Source organism: Mastigoproctus giganteus, chromosome 14, assembly GCF_048544385.1.
Source record: "Mastigoproctus giganteus isolate SK-2022 chromosome 14, ASM4854438v1, whole genome shotgun sequence".
In the NCBI taxonomy this organism is placed as follows: domain Eukaryota; kingdom Metazoa; phylum Arthropoda; class Arachnida; order Uropygi; family Thelyphonidae; genus Mastigoproctus; species Mastigoproctus giganteus.
Genome location: NC_143588.1, coordinates 116339533 through 116361171, shown reverse-complemented (window position 1 = coordinate 116361171; position 21639 = coordinate 116339533). Strand labels below are relative to the sequence as shown.

Sequence of the window (21639 nt, the reverse complement as noted above, 5' to 3'; positions counted from 1 at the left end):
ATGGCATGGAAGGATGTTTTAAGAATGGCTCAAAGGAGGTCTTGATGGTTATAGTGGGGGATCTAGAATCCCTGCTGAACAGAGGTGAATTTTATGATTTTGCAGCCCTAGGCCCCAAAATCAACAAACAGATGGCATATTTCTATTACCAGAGTAACTTTCAAATTTATGAATGGGCACCCCATGCTATTTGACAACCATGAAAAACTAACCATCAGTTCCCCCTCCCCCCAGCAGTTGTAGAGCTGTCAGTGTGGTAATTATACTACTGCCAATCATAGTGCAAAGTTCACTAAAGAATGAAGCAGCATGAAAGTTGCACCAGGTTAGCAAATCTGGGGGGGGGGAGATTGGAACTACTTTTTATAGCATTTGTGAAAACCCTCAAATGAGCTCAATCTGTGGACCAGGAAAAACAACCAAAAATGCACTCTACAATGATGCCTTTACCATACTGTCTACTTTAAAAAAGAAGTAGGAAGAGGGAAAGAGATATCATTATCCCTCTCTTCCATATCCTTGTGTTTTCCCATTTCTTCACTTACTCTTACCTAAGCAGCAACCCCACCAGCTAAAAGCAGAGAATGCACTGTACACAATCCAGCAGATTATTGCACAGTTAATTTGTGGGTCCCAGATTCATAAACCTACATTAGGCCACCATAGGAATATTTGTTACATCCCTTTGGGCCAGTCTTGCAGAAGATAGGTGGAATAGGACCAGGGTATGTCTGCCAGGGGCAAAGGTTGATGACGTTGTAGAGCGGATATCATCTTTTAAGGGCACAAAAGGTGATATAGTTGTACACGTTGGCACTAATGATATTAAGAGTAGGAGACCGGCGGAATTACTTAGCAAGTACAGGTCACTGTTGAAAAAAAGCCGTGAATTAGGGTTGAACTTGAAAGTGTCTGCAATTCTGCCCAGACATGATAGCAGGGAGTATATGATGAAAGCCTTGTCGATCAATTCGGCCCTGGAGGGATTGTGCAAGGCTCAAGGGGTAGAATTTTTTTCAGCCTGGACTGTACTTGTTAACAGGAGAGATTGCTTCTACAGGGATGGGATACACTTAAATAGAAAGGGTGCAAGAATTTTTGCTGATGCCGTCGAGGCAGTGTTAGGTGGGTCGGAAAACTGCTAGTTGGGGGGGATACAAGGACTAATAGATTAACAGTAGCCACTGGCAGAGGTGGAAGTGATTCTTGCACTGCTTCTATTCAAATGAGCAGAAGTCTGAAAAACAAGATGCAGGATATTACAGAGACTGCTGGTAGTCATTGCGTTACAAGTAAACACATGGGTTGTGTTAGGGTAGCTAAGAATAGAAACAGGTGCATGTATACCTGCGTGTACACCAATGCTAGGAGTTTGGTAAATAAATTTGATGAATTTGAGGTATTGCTCAAAACATCAAAGGCAGATATTGTTGGGATATCAGAGACGTGGTGTCACACAGATATAAGTAATGCGGAACTGGAATTTGGGGAATACAATGTATATAGAAAGGATAGACAGGACAGGAGGGGAGGAGGGGTTATGCTATTAATTAAGAAACACATAAAGTCAAAGGAAGTGAAGCCAGTTGACATCGATGGACAGGGCAGTGTCGAGTCAGTTTGGTGTGACATAAGCATAGGGAAATCAAAATTGAGAGTAGGAGTGTGCTATAGGCCTAATGACTCTGATGAGTATAATAATATATTGTACAGGGAAATAGAGTGGGCCAGTAAATCAGAGAGTCTTATAATGGGGGATTTTAATTTCCCAGATATTGACTGGAATTTGTGGGTTGGTCACTCGCACACTAGCAAGGCTTTTGTGGATTTATTGGATGATTGTTTTCTACATCAGCATGTTCGTGAGGCAACAAGAGGGAGCAATACTCTTGATCTGATTATCAGTAGTGATTCTTCATGCATTAAGAACCTGCAGATAAATGAACCACTAGGTGGCAGTGATCACAGTGTGTTGAAGTGGGATTTACTCAAGGAGGTAACTACCATCAGAGGTAAAGGGAAGGGTTTTTGTTTTCGTAAAGGCGACTATGATGGTCTGAGACAGTATTTAAATTCTATACAGTGGGACCAACTGATGATGTTACCACCAGCAAACTCAAAATGGGAAGCATTCAAGGAACTAATCTTGGTGGCTACCAGGCTTTACATACCAACTAAGAAATATTGTTCAAGGTTTAGGCCTAAATGGTTGTCAGATGGACTAATGAGACGTGTGGCAGAGAAGAAAAATGCATGGGATACATACAAATTAATGGGTGACATGGAAGCCTATGATAGATATAAGTTGGTCTGTAACCAAGTCACAAAGGAGATTAGGCAGGCAAAGGCAGACTACGAAAAATCCTTGGCAAAGGATGCAAAGAAAAACAGAAAGGAGTTCTTTACATACTTGAACTCGAGAAGGAAAGGGATGAATCAGATTGGTACACTGGATATTGATGGTTCAACAGTTGAGGATCCTGCTCAGGTGGCTAACAATCTAAACGAGTATTGTGCATCTACATTCACGCATGAGGAGTTATTCAGGAAGGAGAATGATGTAGGTAAAGTAAACATTGGCAGTGAGCTGGATGATTTTGTAATAACTGAGAGGAAAGTGGAGGAGAGATTGTTGAGGATAAACATAAAAAAGGCACCTGGGGTGGATGGGATCTATCCAGTTATATTAAAGGAGGCAGCAAAGGAAGTATGCAAACCCCTAGCCATAATTATGAGAGCTTCTTTGGACTCAGGGGAGGTACCCATAGACTGGAGATGTGCAAATGTAACCCCAATTCACAAAGGAGGATCAAAGGCTGACACAAGTAATTATAGACCTGTTAGTTTAACTTCTGTTCCAGGTAAATTAATGGAGGCACTGGTTAAAGAAGCACTGCAGGATCATCTAGACAAGACTTCAGTTATAGCTCAGACGCAGCATGGTTTTGTTAAGGGCAGGTCTTGCCTGACCAATTTGATTGGATACTATGATGTAGTCACAAAAGAACTGGATGCAGGGAATAACTTTGATATTATATATTTGGATCTTAGAAAGGCTTTTGATACTGTTGCACATGGAAGACTGCTGCACAAATTGGAGCAGTGTGGCATTGGAGGCAAATTGCTGCTATGGATAAGGGGATGGTTGAGTGGCAGAAGACAGAGAGTGGTAATCAATGGACACTGCTCAACGTGGACTAATGTTATTAGTGGAGTTCCTCAAGGTTCAGTGTTGGGTCCATTGTTGTTTTCGGTGTTTATGAATGATATTGATGATGGGATATCAAGTTTAATGTCTAAGTTTGCAGATGATACAAAGGTTGGCAGGGTCGTTAAGGACACTACTGACGCTATGCTGCTGCAACAGGATCTGGAAAGGTTGAACAGATGGGCTGAGAGGTGGCAAATGAAGTTTAACATTGACAAATGTAAAGTACTACATATGGGTAACAGTAACCCCAGAGCAATGTATCAACTCTGCGGTACTACACTGACAGTGGTGGAGAATGAAAAGGACCTGGGGGTAATTGTGCAGGCAGATATGAAGTTCTCTGAGCAGTGCAGACGAGCTGCAAGAGTAGCTCATGGTGTCTTGTCAATGATATACAGGAATTTTTCTAGCAGGGATAAGGAGGTGATTATTCCCTTGTATAAGGCAATGGTTAGGCCACATCTTGAGTACTGTATACAAGTCTGGAGGCCTCATTTCAAGAAGGATGTAGAGCTGCTGGAACGGGTACAGAGAAGGGCAACAAGATTAGTAAATGGAACAAAGGGTTGCTCTTACGAAGAAAGGCTTAAGTTTTGCAAATTACAGAGTCTGGAGACTAGGCACCGGCGAGGTGATCTGATAGAGGTGTATAAGGCTTTGAATGGTTTGAGCATGCTCAATGCCAATGGGATTCTTCATCTTTCTCAGAATAATCACCTCAGAGGGCATAAATTCAAATTGAGGAAGGACGGATGTCGGATAGATGTGCGGAAATTTGCCTTTGGCCAGCGGGTGGTTGGTTGGTGGAACCGACTTCCATCACTTGTTGTTGAAGTTGATAGCCTAAACAAATTTAAAGCTCAACTGGACAGGTATTTCGAACGAACGGAGGGGTGAAATGGGAGAGGGTGTTTTTTTTTTTTTTTTTTGGCTGATGCTGAATAAGCTTGCTTTCTTGCATCATATGCCTCTACTAATGCTAATGCTAAAGACCTTTCTTCAAGAAAGATATACTGAAAAAACTGTAAGTGTAGGAAACATGAATAGCAATCTTATCAAATCTTATTTAAGGCACATTTTATATAAATTGGGCCTCTCAAAGTGTGAAGAATGACAAATTCCACATTTTTATCAGCACTCTTTCATCAGTTACATATAAGAATAACAGGATGTTTAGGGAACCCCTAATATGTTGCATCAGTTGCCTATATGTATATTATGCCTGTTACCATAGTACTACTAATACTACTAATTATAATATTTATATATTTTTTTTTCATTTTGAACGAGTCTATTTGAGGAAGTTATGAAATATTGAAGCAGTAGAACAGTCCTTTGTTAGTCAAATAATATATTAATATTTAATTTCATTTAAATTGAATTAAATTGATAAAAAAATAAATGCGATTGAAAAAAAAAAAAAAAAACGGTGGGGATGTTATTAACTTTCTTTTCTAATATACAACCTTTTTGAGCTGTATGTAACTGCCCTACGAACTCTGATCACATAAACCACCTTCAATTTTCCGGTAACGTTTCACACCACAAAAAAAAAAAAAGCATTCGCAACCATTTAATTTCAGGACGAACTATGATGGAGACAAGAAGTCGGGATGTAAAACATCAACATCCGCATTGCGAGCTGATGCACACAAATCAGTGCAATCTCATCACAACGAGAGATGCAGACCACGTGTCATTGATCTTATGAGGGCGTCTTCATTCAGGGATTCCCAACAACTGTTGTGATATTGCCATGGAAACGAAACAGTCATAAACCTAGTGATTACGGGTACTTTAAGCTGATACGCTTTAATTCTAATTAAAGTATCCATAGTGAGATACTCCATAGTTTAGTCTGAGAAAATTTTAGCCCTTCGCTAAGACGATACTAGTAAGTAACATTTTTAATAAATTAAGATTTTCAGTAGTGAAGATTACCGTATTATAGTGTCTTCAGTGTGATAAGTTTCTCTTTTTTTTTTTTTTTTTCATTGAATGATGCGCAACCTAGAGGCCACAGATTATTTTTCATGTTATGCCCAACTTTAATGTAAATTAAAACGCATTAAATGTAAACTGAAGTTTACAGTAAAAATATAAGAACAGCACGATATATATTATATTTTTCGGTCATAAAATCAAAATTAGTACAAATCGTTTTGATAGTTTTCCAAGCCATCTGTTTGCTAGAACTATAGACTCATTATTGATGGCAAAGGGGATCTGGCAGTAAACTCCTCTGATCTTGTGCTCTCTGAGCTTGAACGAATATTAAAATAAAAATTACTATTTTTATTTTAATATTCGTTCAAAATATTTCAGAGTTCAAATTTTGGCAACATTTTTTTGTTTAATATCAATTGAATTTTTTTTCTTACTGCGCTCTTTAGGGGCCATATATCAGTTTACACAATGTTGGCATAAAGTCAATAATTTAGGTACTACTTGTCTTTGCGCAATTTGCATGGTCGTAGAATGGAGTGATTGTACGGTCGAGTTATTTGATTGGGTGATTATTGGAAGGCATTTTATTTCTGATTGTTTTGTGTCGTCCAGGAGGGGGGAATTTAGCATGGGTATTAGAATTAGCATTAGTTGTTACAAGATTATCTCAGTTATTACAAGATTATCTAGCTTACTGCCAGAGTTGAATATACCTCTGGCATTTCCCTCGCTGAATAACTCCTCATGTGTGAATGTCGATGCAAAATATTCATTTAGTTTGTTAGCTACCTGAGCAGGATCATCAACAGTTGAACTATCGATATCAAGTGGACCAATCTGATTCATCCCCTTCCTTCTAGAATTTACACAAGTGAAGAACTCTTTGCTGTTTTTCTTTGCATCATTTGTCAAAGATTTCTCGTAATCTGCCTTCGCCTGCCTAACCTCCTTTGTAACTTCGTTACACATCAGCTTATATCTATCATAGGCTTCTGTGTCACATGTTAATTTATATGTATCCCATGCATTTTTCTTCTCTGCCCTATGTCTCATTAGTTCACCTGACATCCATTTAGGCCTAAACCTTGAACAATATTTCTTAGTTGGTATGTAAAGCCTAGTAGCTTCCAAGATACGTTCTTTGAATTTGGGGAGTACAATGTGTACAGAAAGGATAGAGAGGATAGGAAGGGAGGAGGGGTTATGTTATTAGTTAAGAAACACATAAAATCCAAGGAAGTGAAGCCAGTCGACATTGCTGGACAGTGCACTGTCGAGTCAGTTTGGTGTGACATAAGCATTGGGACAAATTTAAAGTACTACATATGGGAAACAGCAACCCCAGAGCAACGTATCAACTCTGTGGTACTACACTGACAGTGGTAGAGAATGAAAAGGACCTGGGGGTGGTTGTGCAGGCAGATATGAAGTTCTCTGAGCAGTGCAGACGGGCTGCAAGAGTAGCTCATGGAGTATTGTCAATGATATACAGGAAGTTTTCTAGCAGGAATACGGAGGTGATCATTCCCTTGTATAAGGCAATGGTCAGGCCACACCTAGAGTACTGTATACAGGTCTGGAGGCCTCATTTCAAGAAGGATGTAGAGCTGCTGGAACGAGTACAGAGAAGGGCAACAAGATTAGTGAATGGAACAAAGGGGTGCTCTTACGAAGAAAGGCTTAAGTTTTGCAAATTACAGTGTCTGGAGACTAGGCACCAGCGAGGTGATCTGATAGAGGTGTATAAAGCCTTGAATGGTTTAAGCATGCTCAATGCTGATGGGATTCTTCCTCTAGCTCAGAAAAATCACCTGAGAGGGCATAAATTCAAATTGAGGAAAGACAGATGTAGGATAGATGTGCAGAAGTTTGCCTTTAGCCAGCGGGTGGTTGGTTGGTGGAACAGACTTCCATCCCTTGTGGTGGAGGTTGATAGCCTAAATAAGTTTAAGGCTCAGCTGGACAGGTATTTGGAACGAACAGAGGGGTGAGGTGGAAGTGGGTTTTTTTTTTTTTTTTTTTTTGGCTGATGCTGCATAAGCTTGCTTTCTTGCATCAAATGCCTCTACTAATGCTAATGCTAATGCTAATCATCCATAAACACGAACTCGGGGCCAATGGCACCTCGGAACAGATGCACACAGGGAAGAATTATCTCAGTACAGTAGCGTACACCAGTTACAGTACCACCTTCAAGTATCTGGAGTTGTGTAATTCCATCCAATATAACGCCTCCCCAGACGAGAACACCTCGACCGCCATATCGATTCCTTTCAGTGATGTTTGAGGGGTGATACCGTGTGCCATCCTCATGCCAGATTGACTGACGTCCAGAATCGCTGCTGAGACTGAATCTACTCTCATCGGTAAAGAGTACCTTAAGTAAAGATTTTTTGGTTGTAACCTTCAGAAATAGTGTTGGTCCTTAAGTTTTGCACACCAGTGTATATGCATCTGTACTGTAATATTGCAAGAAGATAAGCTTAGAAGGCCCGAATGAGTTATCTGAAAAATTAATAAATGAGTTGATTGATACGTATGCAAAAAAAAAGCGCAAAAGAATAATAAGATTACTATAATACTTGCATGTTTAATATAATTTGTGTTTTTTTTTTTGGGGGGGGGAGGATTTTAATTGGTTATTTTCATATTACTAAACTGTGATTATTTTCAGCAATGTGGTTTTTGTGAACTGAGTAGTATTCAGATGTTAAATAATAAATATTTCCTTTTGTTCCCAATTTTTTTTTCATATTCTCTTATTATAACATTCATGAATATACAGATTTTGTAACATATACATTAACCCCAGGGGCTCACATCTAGTGAGTATGGGTTTGGCATAGCCAGCGTCCTGAGCTGGATATAATCATTCTTCTTTTTTTTGGTGATTCCCTTTTACTTCTCTCTCTCTATCTCTCTCTCTCTCTCTCTCTCTCTCTCTCTCTCTCTCTCTCTCTCTCTCTCTCTCTCTCTCTCTCTCTCAGGGCAACTCAGAATTTTTTTTTTTTTTTTTTGGCTAATGCTGTATAAGCTTGCTTTCATGCATCATATGCCTCTACTAATACTAATGTTTACTTCTGGCTTGGATTAAAATTGCCTTTAGCCGTCCTTGCTAAACTTGCCTTCCTCACCGCGTGCACATGCACACAAACACACACCCTACATATTAACCCTCAAAACTCGCTATGTCCAGTGATATAAGAAAAGCCTAAGCACTAGACAGGAAGTGATTTCCAATGGTACTAGATCATTAAATTTTAGCTGTGCATCTTGTTTTGACAAACATACATTCCATACTTAGTCATCATTTCTTTTAGAAAAAGTGCCAAAGTCTGTTAGAAAATAAAGAGAACAAAACAAAACATACTAGATTGTAATTACATAGCATAATTTGCTGACAATTATTGGCTTAAACCCCAGCGGCTCACATCTGGTGAGTACACCAGATGTAATACACCAGATGGCTTAGTACACCCAGGGGCCTGAGCTGGATATCATCATTCTTCTCTTTCTTGGTGATTGCTTTCTACTTCTGACTCTCACTCTCTCAGGGTAACTTGGGAATTTTTTTTGGCTGGTGCAGCATAAGCCTCAGGCTTCCTTGCACCATATGGCTAATAATAATAATAATGAAGGGGGCACGATGGCCCAGTGGTTACAACACTGGACTACCAGCCTGATGGGCCAGTGTTCGAGTACCGTCTTGGCGGATGCGAACGCGGCTCCATCACGCTGGGAGACCGGTATAATAATAATAAATAAATTAATAGTAATAAAAATTAATAAAATAAATAAACATCGTGAAAGTTGCTGCAAGGGACCTACCTACCCCAAAGTCGGAGTGGCGGCTAAGGCGGATTGTGGTGCCATCTGTCATCACTCGCAAGAATTACCACTGGACATAAGCCAAAGCTAAACAGGTCCACCTCCAATAATGGATGATGTCGTAGGGAAATATTAATCATACTGCATCGAGTGTGGCACAAGATAAAGTCACTCACATTCAGGCCTTAGGCAGAGTGGTCAGTTCGAAAAATCAGAGACGGTCTCCCGAGGAAGACAGGGGAGCTAGTGGCGCTGTCCACCATATGGCTACCACAAGAGAAGGGCAAGACCATCCAGCCCCACCAACTGGAAGTGCTTCCTGCGCAAGGAAGGGAGAAAATGCCAATGCATGAAGTGGAGCATCGAAATGAATACTTACCTCATGCACGCATACCATGAAATAACGAAGCTGAAGACCGATACGACAACTTACAGGGCTAGACTACATACTAAGTGGCTGGAACAATTCCCAGTTATTCAGGTCACTGAACAGCAAACCAGAGAAGGACCATCGTCACGAAGAACAAATACCAGTTGGTCAAAGTACTCTACAGTACTCTAGGTGCGGTCTGACCATTGCCTTATACAAGGGAATAATCACCTCCCTATCCCTGCTAGAAAAATTCCTATATATCATCGACAATAGACCATGAGCTACCCTTGCAGCCCGTCTGCACTGCTCAGAAAACTTCATATCTACCTGCACAATCACCCCCAGGTCCCTTTCATTCTCTACCACTGTCAGTGTAGTACCACAGAGTTGATATGTTGCTTTGGGGTTGCTGTTTCCCATATGTAATACTTTACATTTGTCAATGTTAAACTTCATTTGCCACCTCTCAGCCCATCTGCTCAACCTTTCCAGATCCTGTTGCAGTAGCATAGTGTCAGTAGTGTCCTTGACAACCCTACCAACCTTCGTATCGTCTGCAAACTTGGACATTAAGCTTGATATACCATCATCAATATCATTTATAAATACAGAAAACAATAATGGACCCAATACTGAACCCTGAGGGACTCCACTAGAGAGTGTACCGTACTACAAGTATGAACCCCAGGAAGTACTAGAGATCCTAACCCACAGGCTGTACTAGGACCACGTCATAATAACGGATAGGACAATCCCGCACAACAGAGCAGACAAAACTCTTGTGGACAAGAAGGTAAAGGCTACCTATCTGATTGACATAGCGGTACCCAAAACTGGCAACCTGCAGAAAACCCATGGGGAAAAAAATCAGTAAGTACACGAACCTAAGACAGGAGATCAAAGAGATGTGGCATATGCAACAAGTAAACACCATCCCGATCATCGTGTCAACTACAGGTATGGTGCCAAAGACCCTACATAACAGCCTAGCAGCAATAGGTCTCCCAGCGAACACCAACAAGGAACTCGAGACAGTCGCAATCCTCAACACCTATTATTAATATTATTGTTATTAGCTATATGGTGCAAGAAAGCCGAGGCTTTTGCTGCACAAGAAAAAAAAAATACCCCATTTACCCAGAGAGAGAGAGAGAGAGAGAGAGAGAGAGAGAGAGAGAGAGAGAGAGAGAGAGAGAGAGAAGTAAAAGGGAATCACCAAGAAAGAGAAGAATGATGATATCCAGCTTATGACCCTGGGTGTGCCAAGCCCATACTCGCCAGATGTGAGCCCCTGGGGTTAACTTGTAGGATAATTAGAGAGTTCCTTGATCAACAGTAATACCAGACATAAAAACAACCACCCTGTGCACTTGGTAGTAATACCTGTCATGAGGTTGAACCCCCAATATAGGGAGAAATAATAATAAATAATCAGACGGTCGTATAACATCAGTAGCTCAGTACAATAAAGAAAATATGAGAATCATTGACGCTCTTATTACTGAATCCTTGTTGTTCATATCTTTTGTCCTGTGTTCTTAGTTTAGATCCTTGTTTCCTTTGTAAATAGAAGTGTTTCAATTGTGAATTAACACAAATCTTGTAGAAAATAAGGTTTTATTTAAGCTAAATTTATATCAAAAATTACTTAAAAATTACTGATGACAGAAGTATTAAACTATCCACAGAAAATATTACAAGACTGCTTTGATAATGTGAGAGGAATGTGGGGAACAGCTGGTTACATGCCACCACCTCTCTCTGCCAATTTTGGAGACCAGGAACTGGTCTCAAATGACCTCTTCCTATAGTGGAACGTGTTTCCTTTTGCATTGAAACTTTTCTATATGTTATATGATATTCATGTAGATACTGTATTATTACACTTTAACCATCAGTAGTGACACTTTTGTTCCACAGGCTTTTCCGTCATATTATGCTCTTGCCTATCAATATACTCGTGAATCCTCGCTATAGCAAGTCAGCACAATATCATGTGAATTCCAGAAAAGCCTGGGTTTCGAATGATCTATCTAGTGGTTCAAATTAGGACAAAATCCTGCGCCCTCAAGTCTCACTCAACATGTCACAGTGAGCGTACTCGCAGCGACAGAATTGCGTTGTGTTTTTCATCCCGAAACAACTCTTAGCTAAAGGCTGGTTCGAAATGCCGCCATAAATGATTCTTAAAAATAATTATTGTTCAGTGAATTGTATGTAATTTAGGAAGAATGATCAGAACGCAAAATATTAACAAACAAAATAAGGTTTATTTAACATATATGTATACAAGTGAGTACAATATAACTGGTAAATAAGTTAGATTAATTGGTATTTAATTGTTAGACAAATTAATTGAATGCAAGCATTATCTTGCTGTTAGCTATATTACAATGTTGTAATATTCTTCATATGGTTTTTCCACTAATTCCTTAGCAAGTGCAAAATAATTAGTGTTTGTCAGAGCATACCACTGTTCAAAATATGAAACAGGTAATTATATTATCTTAATAGTGTGATTAGTAATTGACAATTAAATTAATAAGTCGTATTTTCCATTAAAACTGAATACTAAGAAAATAATACAATTGTCGGGGTATATTTATATATATTTATGTGAGGAATGATGTCTTATAAATGCATTAAACGTATGCAGGTAATGGATTCGGCTTTTGGGTGATTTAATACTGTTTGTTATTAAACAATAAGGGTTGTCTTACCCGAAAATATTCTGCAACGCCTCGGGGGGGGGGGGAAATCTGTTCCAGACATCAACATAGTTCTTTTCTCATCTTTTCCCTCGTAATTATTAATTTACATCTTCTTTACACAATGACAAAAATCCGCCAACCGTATCACTACTCTTTCTTCAGTCATGTCTTGCACCAAGATCACTGTCTGTCTCTGTGTGTCCGTCTCTCTTCCCCTTTTCCAATATATATCTCCGCATCCCCTCAACTGCGCTCCCTAAGAATTGTCTTATTCTCACGAGTCAACTATGTGGGGGGGGGAAGAATTAAATGGATACTGTACCATGCACGGCGTCGTAGTGACAATTAATATCTTTATAAAGGTCTTGTTATGCAAGACCTGCTGTGTCTTGTTCTGGTAATTTCTACTCATATACAATTCACCGTTCTTCGGACCTTTGCGTTCGATCAACATTCTTGTCCGCTCAGGAGAACGGGTGACGTCACTGTAGTGTAGTATTACGGCGAGCGCACCCCTGGGGTGTTTGAATTCGAAAGTAAAAGCTTAGCTCAAGTGACGCTATCGTTATATAATTTAGTTGTATAGGCCGTGAAAAATATATCAGGCATTATTAGGCCAAATACCTCTTGAAAATAAGTGAAAGGGCTGAAAATGAAAAATATTTTTCACACACCTTCCCCCTACGGATAAGAAATTCTGAGCGCCGAGAATTTCACAAGCTCAAAATTTCTCAAGTTTTTTTTTTTTTTTTTTTTTTAAAAAAAAACGTGTAACATGAATTCTACCGGTGTAAAAAAAAATGAAGTGACAGACATCTTTCCTCTTACAGAATTCGGATTGTTCTCCACTATGATAAATGGTACCCCAAACAAAAAGAAATAATGTGTCTACATACACTTTTCAAAATCTTCTGAGTCCTCTAATAACAACAACGATAACTTTATGTAAATTTTCACATTCAACAACCCTACCTTGGTTGATCCGCAACTTGGTCTCCACAGACCTTAAACAAAATCCCATATTAGCAAGTAAATTTTCACAAGAGGTGTTTATCATATATGCAATGTCTATATTGTAGCAATGTTTAATTTTGTATTAACACAAATTGTTGTAGTATGTTGCACTGAATGTTCTCTACACAACGTCTGAACTGGACGTTTGAAGCACTGGAATACTGATAGGATTGTTCATTGTTGGTCAGGGAAAAATACTGAAACTTCTTCTCAAAGAATTCTTTGGTCACATTTCCTTTATCACCATTGCTCAACACAATAGTATTACATGCAACAAAAAAAAATCAAAGAATCAGTATCTATTCCTTTTAACATAATTAGTATAATATGACAGTAGATATACTATTCATTATGACAATTAACAACTGAGACAACACAAATATTCAATACATAAGACATCCTTTTATAATGAATGTATTTAAAATATATCAAGCAAACAGCAAAAAAAAATATTCTTCTAACATGTGAACATTTTTTTACTTATTCTATTTTATTTATTTTTTTTTTAAAGGAAAATATAGCAAACATCAAACATTAAATGATTATATAATATAAATCCTCACATATAATTAAATTCCTGCAACTAATATACAGAATTTGCAATAAGAACAAAAAAATCAAAGAATACATTGAATAAATATGGCTGCAAGTTCCAACTTATACTTGCAATGTTATAAGACTACAAACTGAACTGTAAAAATTTAGGCAGTTATATCACCTGACCAATTGTATAGTTTTAACTGTTCAGCACCTTCTGATGGTGCAACCATCATCTGTGGAGAATATCTCACTAACTCTCCAGACATAGAGAGAGTTCTTGGGTTCACAAATCCTTAAAGTTTAAGGCCACTGAGTACACTTGTCAGCTGTGAAGACTGCATCATATTCCTTGAGTGATTTCATGGAGATAGTCCTTCACTATTAACTGGAACACCATGTCAGAGCATGAGAAAGACTAAATGTTCACTACAGTTCTGAATGGGAGAACTTTTTTGCATGCCTTCAGAGGAAGGACAACCATCATGCACATAAAACTGAGACATCCTAAAAAAAAATATCCTCTAAGCAACTGAGCAAGAAGATAGTAAAATGTTAAGTGGATCTCATTTTCTCTTTTTGTCTTTCTTTTTTTTTTCCTGGACAATTTGTTCAACTGAGAGGTTCACAAACTTTATTCATCTTTTCAGATTTGTTTTGACTTGTAGGAGAGGGGGTGAGGTCTCATGCCATTTACCCTTCATCTATAGACTTTCCACTCACTTTTCTTGTACTTGTTCACTTTCCAAAACTGTCACCTCCTTATTTCCTTTCATTTCTTTTTAAAAAATGGGTTTTTCTCTCTATTTTCAAAACAGAAACACACAAGTCACTCATGCCAGATAAACAAGATTCCCATAAAAGGAATTGGTAACCAATCTCTAAACTTGAAAATGAGCTCTGATCTGCTCAATCAGTGCACTATTTTAATCATCAGCTATTTGGATTATCAAAGGCAAGAGCACAAGATTGATACTTCAACAGTTTGCTTACTGTTCCCTTTTCATTATTGCAGTTGATATAGTCTAAATATGCATACCATCCAAACTCTCTTTACATTAATACAATATCATTAACCTTTCTAATGTCATGCATGATAAAGTTCCAATTGGTGGATAAATTTCTTTCCAAAAAAAAAATATTTGTGGAACTAGAACTCTGATTTATATGGTATCAAAACTTTAACTCAGGATGAGGCTGAGTATTCTTTTTCAAAATGGTACAAGGAAAGATTCTCCTATCTTCATCTAGAAACACAGGTGTTACTATTTATTACACTCTACTCTTCTCTTCGGAGGAACGACAAAACAAGCAGTAACTGGGCGGAACCAGCCGTCCTCAGGCCACTTATTTCATCCGATCTTCAAAAGAAAAAGCCTAAATACATATATAGACATATTTATATTTTTTTCCAGAATCTTTTCTCTTGTAGTGAAATTTTAGTCAGCAATGAGAGAGAGAGAAAACAAAAGAAACTAGGGGGTGCACCCAAAAGGCCCTAGTATCCACTGCAACCTTCCTCTCAAAATTGGCCTATACAATTGCAACATGTTTTGTGGAATGAGGGTGATAATATAGGTTACATAAGAAAATATTTTCCTCAATGGTCAAATTTGAATAAGAGTTCTAGTATTTATCTTCTTTTACCTCCTCTTTTTTTTTTTTTTTTTTTAAAACAACTCCTGAAAATAACTCTTGTTTTTATTTGAAATCCAGATTCTCTTTCCATGTTTTCACCTTCATCCTTTAATCCCCTTTGCTCACTGCATCATCCAAAACAAAACTGCTGATAAACACAATGCTTGTGTCTGATGAGAACTAACCTTTCTTTTCCCTTTGTAAATAAAAACTTCATGGGTCTGATACTCTAATTAATCAGAAACTTCATTTAATGTATCTCTTAGCTTATAATCAAATCATCTTCAACCGAATGCAATATTCATCTCATGACACTATGCATCAATTTAGCATGATACTGGAATCATTATTCTTATATAACTTTCCCTCTCCAAGAACTGACTTCTTTTCTTTATAGATGGAGGAAACACAATAACAAACTTTTCCTCATACTGTTTTCTCTTTCTCACAAATTTCAATTTTGCTTCTTTATAGTTTTAATCTCTCCACGCATCTCTTATAAGACCTGCCAAATCAAGGCCTCTGTCATCATTTGGTGTATTTAACCTCGCGGTAAGTGGACTTCCCAACATCCACTGAATAGTCCTATCTAATCCACTGGGTTGATCAGCGTGATCAGCACTTCCATGTTCTTCTGTATTTTGATCAGAAGATTCGCCTCTCTGCATCTCTGTTTCATGAGAGGAGCTTCCATGTTCTGTTCCTACTCTACTGTCAGAAGCTGATTCGTGAATTCTCACTTCATTTTGTGACGGTGGATTGAGGGTTACCACATATGGTGTGTGAGTTACACGACTACGACTGCGCAAATTATAGTCATGTGTCTGTGCTGGCTTATGGGTAGATTCAACTGTCTCTTCAGACTGTTTTATCACTGACGGCCTATTTTGGTTCTCATTTGAAGATGTCGTCAAAGGTTCTGGAATAGGTGCAGTTCTGGTTGGCTGCAAATACACAGGTTGGGGGTCTATGGGTGGGATTAAATCACATTCTTCTATTATGGGGTCATCAAAGATCCATGTTTCTTTTGGCACTTTTGGCACCGTCTCTGTACCAGATTGATCTTGTATTTCACCATCTTCTGATTCTTCTGACTCTTCTACTCTAAGTTCAGGAAACACTTTCCTATTTACCACCTTTGTCAATCTGTCAACATGCACTAACTGCTTGTCCTTAGGTTTCTTTATATTCTGTATTTCAAAATTGACTGGAGAGGTCTGATTGATCACACGGTAAGGTCCTGTACTCAATCGAGCCAGTTTCTTCGTGGTACCGGCTTTCACCTTGGGAGTAAAAAGGTAAACAAGGTTTCCTACTCGAATATTCTTATCCACAGCCACTGCTGCTCTACGTTGTTCTTGTTTCTGCACTGCTTCTTCTAAATGTTCAGAGACCATTTCATAAGCTCTACGGAGTCGTGCACACATTTCTTCTGAATAGTTCTCTAAGGATGCGTAACTTGGCCTTAATTTTGCATGCCATAAATCTGAAGGTAACACTAAATCTCTGCCATAGATTAAAAAGTTGGGTGTTTCTTGAGTAGAACTGTGAGTTGCAGCATGATATACAGCCACAGCCAATGGAATCATTTCATCCCAGTCAGTCTGAGTCTGATTTATGACATGGGATAATATGTTCGCTAAGGTACGATTTATACGTTCGACTTTTCCGTTTGCTTGTGCATGGAAGCTAGATGTATGTAGTTGATGAATGCTCAACTTCTCACACACTTGTCGCAATAATGAGGACATGAAATTTGTACCTTGATCTGTGAGTATGTATTTAGGAATTCCATGTCTCGCTATCACATTGTTTATAAATGCTGTGGCTACTTCATCTGCCTTCTGAGTTTTGAGTGGAACTGCTTCAACATAACGCGTGAAATTATCCACTGCTAACAATAAATATTTGTGTCCTCTCAAGGACATAGGAAGTGGTCCTAGGATATCTAATGATACTCGCACCCAAGGTGAATTTTCACTGGGAACTCTCATCAGAGCTGCTTTGGCTTTCGGATTGTATCCTTTTCGTTCCAAACACGATGGACATGACTCAATATAATTCTTAATGTCGCTGTAAATCCCAATCCAGAAAAAATTCTTTCTGAGTTTCTCCAACGTCTTCTGTAGCCCAAGATGGCCGCCAGAAAGAGCGTTCTCGTGGGATGCTTTCAATACTTCTGTCTTTAGGCCAACGGGGACCACTAATTGTTCTGTTGGCTCTTCTCTTGTCGCTCCAGGGTCAGATAAAGTGTAATGATATAGTATTCCCTCTTTCGATAAATAGAAGGAATCTGGGATTTTTGCTGATGCCTGGGGTATTCCTTCCAATTGTTCAATTAAGTTTTGCAAAATTGGATCTTCTCTTTGCAGGGTTTTAATTAAATTTCTGGTTTGTTGCTGGGGCATCACCAATGACTCCATGGTTAAATCAGCTGATATGGGAGCTACTAACTCAGTTGTTTTAGCCTTTCTTAGCCCTTTTTTCTTTTCATCCTCTTCTAACACTGGCCTTGAAAGAAAGTCTGCGTTCGAATGTACTTTACCAGGACGGTACTGAATTTGGAAGTCGTATTCTTGTAAAAGCATACTCCATCTCGCTAAGCGGGGAGAAGGATTCTTCAGATTGAGCAAATAACTCAAGGGTTGGTGATCTGTTATCAGGGTGAAATGATTGGACACTAAAAAAGGTCTGAACTTTGTGACTGCGAAAACAATAGCCAAAGCTTCTTTCTCTGTCGTACTATAATTCAATTCTGACTCCTTTAATAGCCTAGAAGCATAGGCAACTGGCTGTCTTGTATCTTCATCCATCTGAAGCTCGAGACAGGCCCCTACACAGTACGCTGAGGCATCAGTAGATAAGAGAAATGGTTTTGTAAAGTCAGGAAAAACCAACAGAGGTTCAGTTGTCAAGGCAGTTTTCAGTTGATCGAAAGCGTGCTGCGTGGAACAGTCCCAAACAAAAGGTTTTTCTTTTTTTGTAAGCGAAGTGAGAGGTCTTGCTATCTCTGCATAATTGGGAATAAATTTCCTATAGAAACCTGCCATTCCAAGAAATGATCGGACTTGTTTTACGGACCGGGGGGGGCGTGCGTCTCGAACGGCGACTAAGTTTTCTCGATCCGGACGGATGCCTTCAGAACTAACTAAATGCCCAACATATTTAAACTGTTCTTTCAGGAACTCACATTTCTTAGGTTTTAGCTTAAGGTCGTATTCTCTCAGACGCTGGAAAACCTTTCGCAACCTCAAGAGATGCTCATTAAGGTTGGGCGATGCAATAATTATATGATCAAGGTAAGCGAAAATCGATTCTTCCCTGAGACCATGAAGCACTAATGATAAGGCTTTCAAGAATGACGAAAATCCATTTTTTAATCCATGTGGCATTCGAGAAAACTCAAATAAGGCTTCTCCAGTAGTGAAGGCGGTTTTGTGACGATCAGCTGGGTGCACCTCAATTTGATGGAATCCACTTCGCAAATCAAGTGAAGAGAAGTAGCGCGCTTTCCCTAAAAGTTGGAGAATTTCATTTAAATCTGGGACAGGATATGCATCTGAAACCGTTTTCGCATTCAATCTCCGAAAATCAATACACAGCCTATATGATTGGTCCTTTTTGCGCACCAAAACAATTGGCGCTGAATATGGGGAGTGGCTTGGTTGTATGATGTTGGATTCCAAAAGTTCATTTACCTGCCTTCGAACTTCATCTTTCAACAAGAAAGGAACTCTATAAGCTGTCTGCTTAACCGGTATGCTGTCCGTCAATTTAATTCTATGTTTATATACCTTTGAATTTCCTAGCTGAGCTGGACACTTGGCAAAAATGTCTCTATATTCATACAACAAGTCTGATAGTTTACGTTTCTGATCACCAGTCAAATGATCCAGATTAAAATCACTTAAAGTCACAGGAGATGTCTTATTGTCTTCTACTTCCTTACCTGCAAGAGTAACTGGATTAATTTCAACCCTTTCCAAACTAGCAATACCCATCCCCTTTGGAAGATATAAAGGCTCAGTTGACAAATTTGCCACCAGGACTGATACTAATCCATCGGCCTGTACTTTGTCCACTGAACAACGGACAGCTAAGTCCTCACGACCAAGGTTATAATTAGGCTCTGTTAACACAAGTTGTTCTGTGGAAACAGCAAGCTGGTTACAATAGGCTGTCACCACCCTTTCGGAATATCCAGGTAGCACATGTTTACATGTGAGTTTAGCTACCACAGGTTTAGAACTCATAATTTGTTCCCTAACACCTACTTCTCTTAAACAAATATTCAATGGGATTGAGCGAACCATTTTTTTACCTAAGTCAATTATGAACGAAAAACGTCTCAAAACATTCAATCCTAATATAACATTATATTGTCCGGTGAAATTTCCATTAGCTACCAAAACATTATCTTGAAAACATGCATTATCCAGTTTAATGTTTACTGTAATTTCAGTATGGATCGGTACTACATATCCAGAAACACCCGTTACCGTCAAGTTTGGAGTTCTTGGATTTAGAGACTTATCATGTTTAATTTTATTAAATAAGTCTGTATTAATTAAAGTTACGCTAGCGCCTGAGTCTACCAAAAATTTAGCCTCAACATTTTGAACTGATCCCATGATCAACGGCAATTGAGAATCGTTATCTAAGATATAAACTCCATGTTGCACATTTTTGTGGTTGGCATACGATTTAGCTCCTCTATAACAATTTTGACCTGGTAACACATTTCTATGACGCTGATAGTCCCTTCTATTTCCTTCAGACATCCGTTTATGTCAGAAATACCTATCTCTATCTTGTCTGTAACTTACATTATCTACCTGGTTAATTTGCCTACCAAAAATCGCTTTAGGGTGAGTTTCTCCCTGATTAAACTTATTTCTAGGTATTTCTTTTGTTGCCCCCGTGTAAGAGTTCATATCTGTCCTATTTCGATTATTATAATACATTTGGTTTGCATTTTTCACCCCATTTCCATTAAAATTGCAACTTTGTGTATTAACATAAGGCGGCCGATATTTTGGTAACGCAGTGTATTCGCGCGCTCCGCGACTCGGGCACGGACGGTTAGAATAAGTTGGCGTCGGTCGGGAGCTGCTCGGACGACGGCAAGCGGCATAGCGTCTTACTGCCTGTCTTGCTTCGTATGTAGGGTTACAGTATACATGCTTCCCAGCATAGCACGGAGCAGGAACGCGTCTCTCACTTCTGGCGAGTTCATTGCTACTGACGCCTGAGGGCATAGCGTCTCTTCGTTCGTCAGACCGCGAACACGTATAACTGGACGCTCTATTATTGTAGGAAGGAAAAAATGGATAAGCTGCAGTATCAAAATTTTGACATCGTTCCGTTTCGTAAATTGGCGTTTGTAAATTATTACAAGTCGCGTTACTTACAGCTAATGCTTTAAGTGATTGTTTTAAGTCCAGTATTTCATTTTGTAAAGGTTTAATAAATTTTTCAAAATAATTTTCCTGCTGGCTACCGACTACTTCATTATTAGATTGACAGTATATGGCATTAATTGGTCTGTGTTTTGTTTCTGTAATAAGTTCATTTGCTTCCTCTCGTTTCGAAATAATAATTGCTTGATGGAAAGTGAGGGGGTTTTGTGACAAGACTATCCTTTTAATTTTATTTGAAACACCCCTAAGAAACTGGGCTAACATTGCCTGATCTAAAATCGACTTTGCTTCAGGGGTTTCATTCTGTATCTTAAACGCCTTTCTTGCCAGGTTTTGAATTCGGGCTCCAAAGCTGGTGACATTTTCGTCAGGTTTTTGCACAGTATTAGCGAATTCACTTAAACAAGTGACTATGGGTTCCGTTTTTTCAAAGTGAGCTAAGAAAGCATTTTTGAACACGTTATAATTTTTTTCCTTACGTAATTCAATGGATTGTGCTAGAAATTCCGCGGCCAAAGAACGAAATTTCGCTCGACAAATCGAGATGAGTTCGGAATCACGCCAATATGCTAGTTCCCCTACGCTTTCTAAAGTTTCAAAAAAATATTGGGCAGATGGACCTTCATCTGTACCAAAAAAAGTAGGCACAAGGCCAAGAAAACCTGAGATATTAGCCACACGCAGTCTGTCAGATCCGGGAGGGGATTGCGTTTGTTGCGTATCAAACAATGGGGCAGAAAGGTCGGTTGAAGTTTGTGGGATTTGTTCTTCCATGTTGGATTTATAAGTGTCTATGTTAAATTAGGTGACTCTATTAATATTTGAGTAAAATTCGGGGTGGGAAGGTCCCTCCAAAACAGTGTACTTACCTTTACGTAGCTGAAATAGAACTAAACTGTTAGTACTGAGCAATGCTAAGATCAAATGAGTTTCTAACACATATAGCAACCAAAAATTTTT

General features: G+C 38.9%; 2 protein-coding genes across 2 annotated transcripts in view; both read left to right on the top strand.

Annotated features, from left to right (window-relative positions):
- LOC150075625 (uncharacterized) overlaps positions 1-21639 on the top strand; it is a 73233-nt gene that overhangs the window by 21065 nt on the left and 30529 nt on the right. The window lies entirely within an intron of this gene.
- The window catches only part of LOC150075621 (intracellular coagulation inhibitor 1-like), a 91187-nt gene continuing 74490 nt past the window's right edge, over positions 4943-21639 (top strand). The window contains exon 1 of the mRNA XM_090388594.1: positions 4943-5105. The gene's annotated coding sequence lies outside the window, so the exon portion shown is untranslated. The remainder of the gene's footprint in view (positions 5106-21639) is intronic.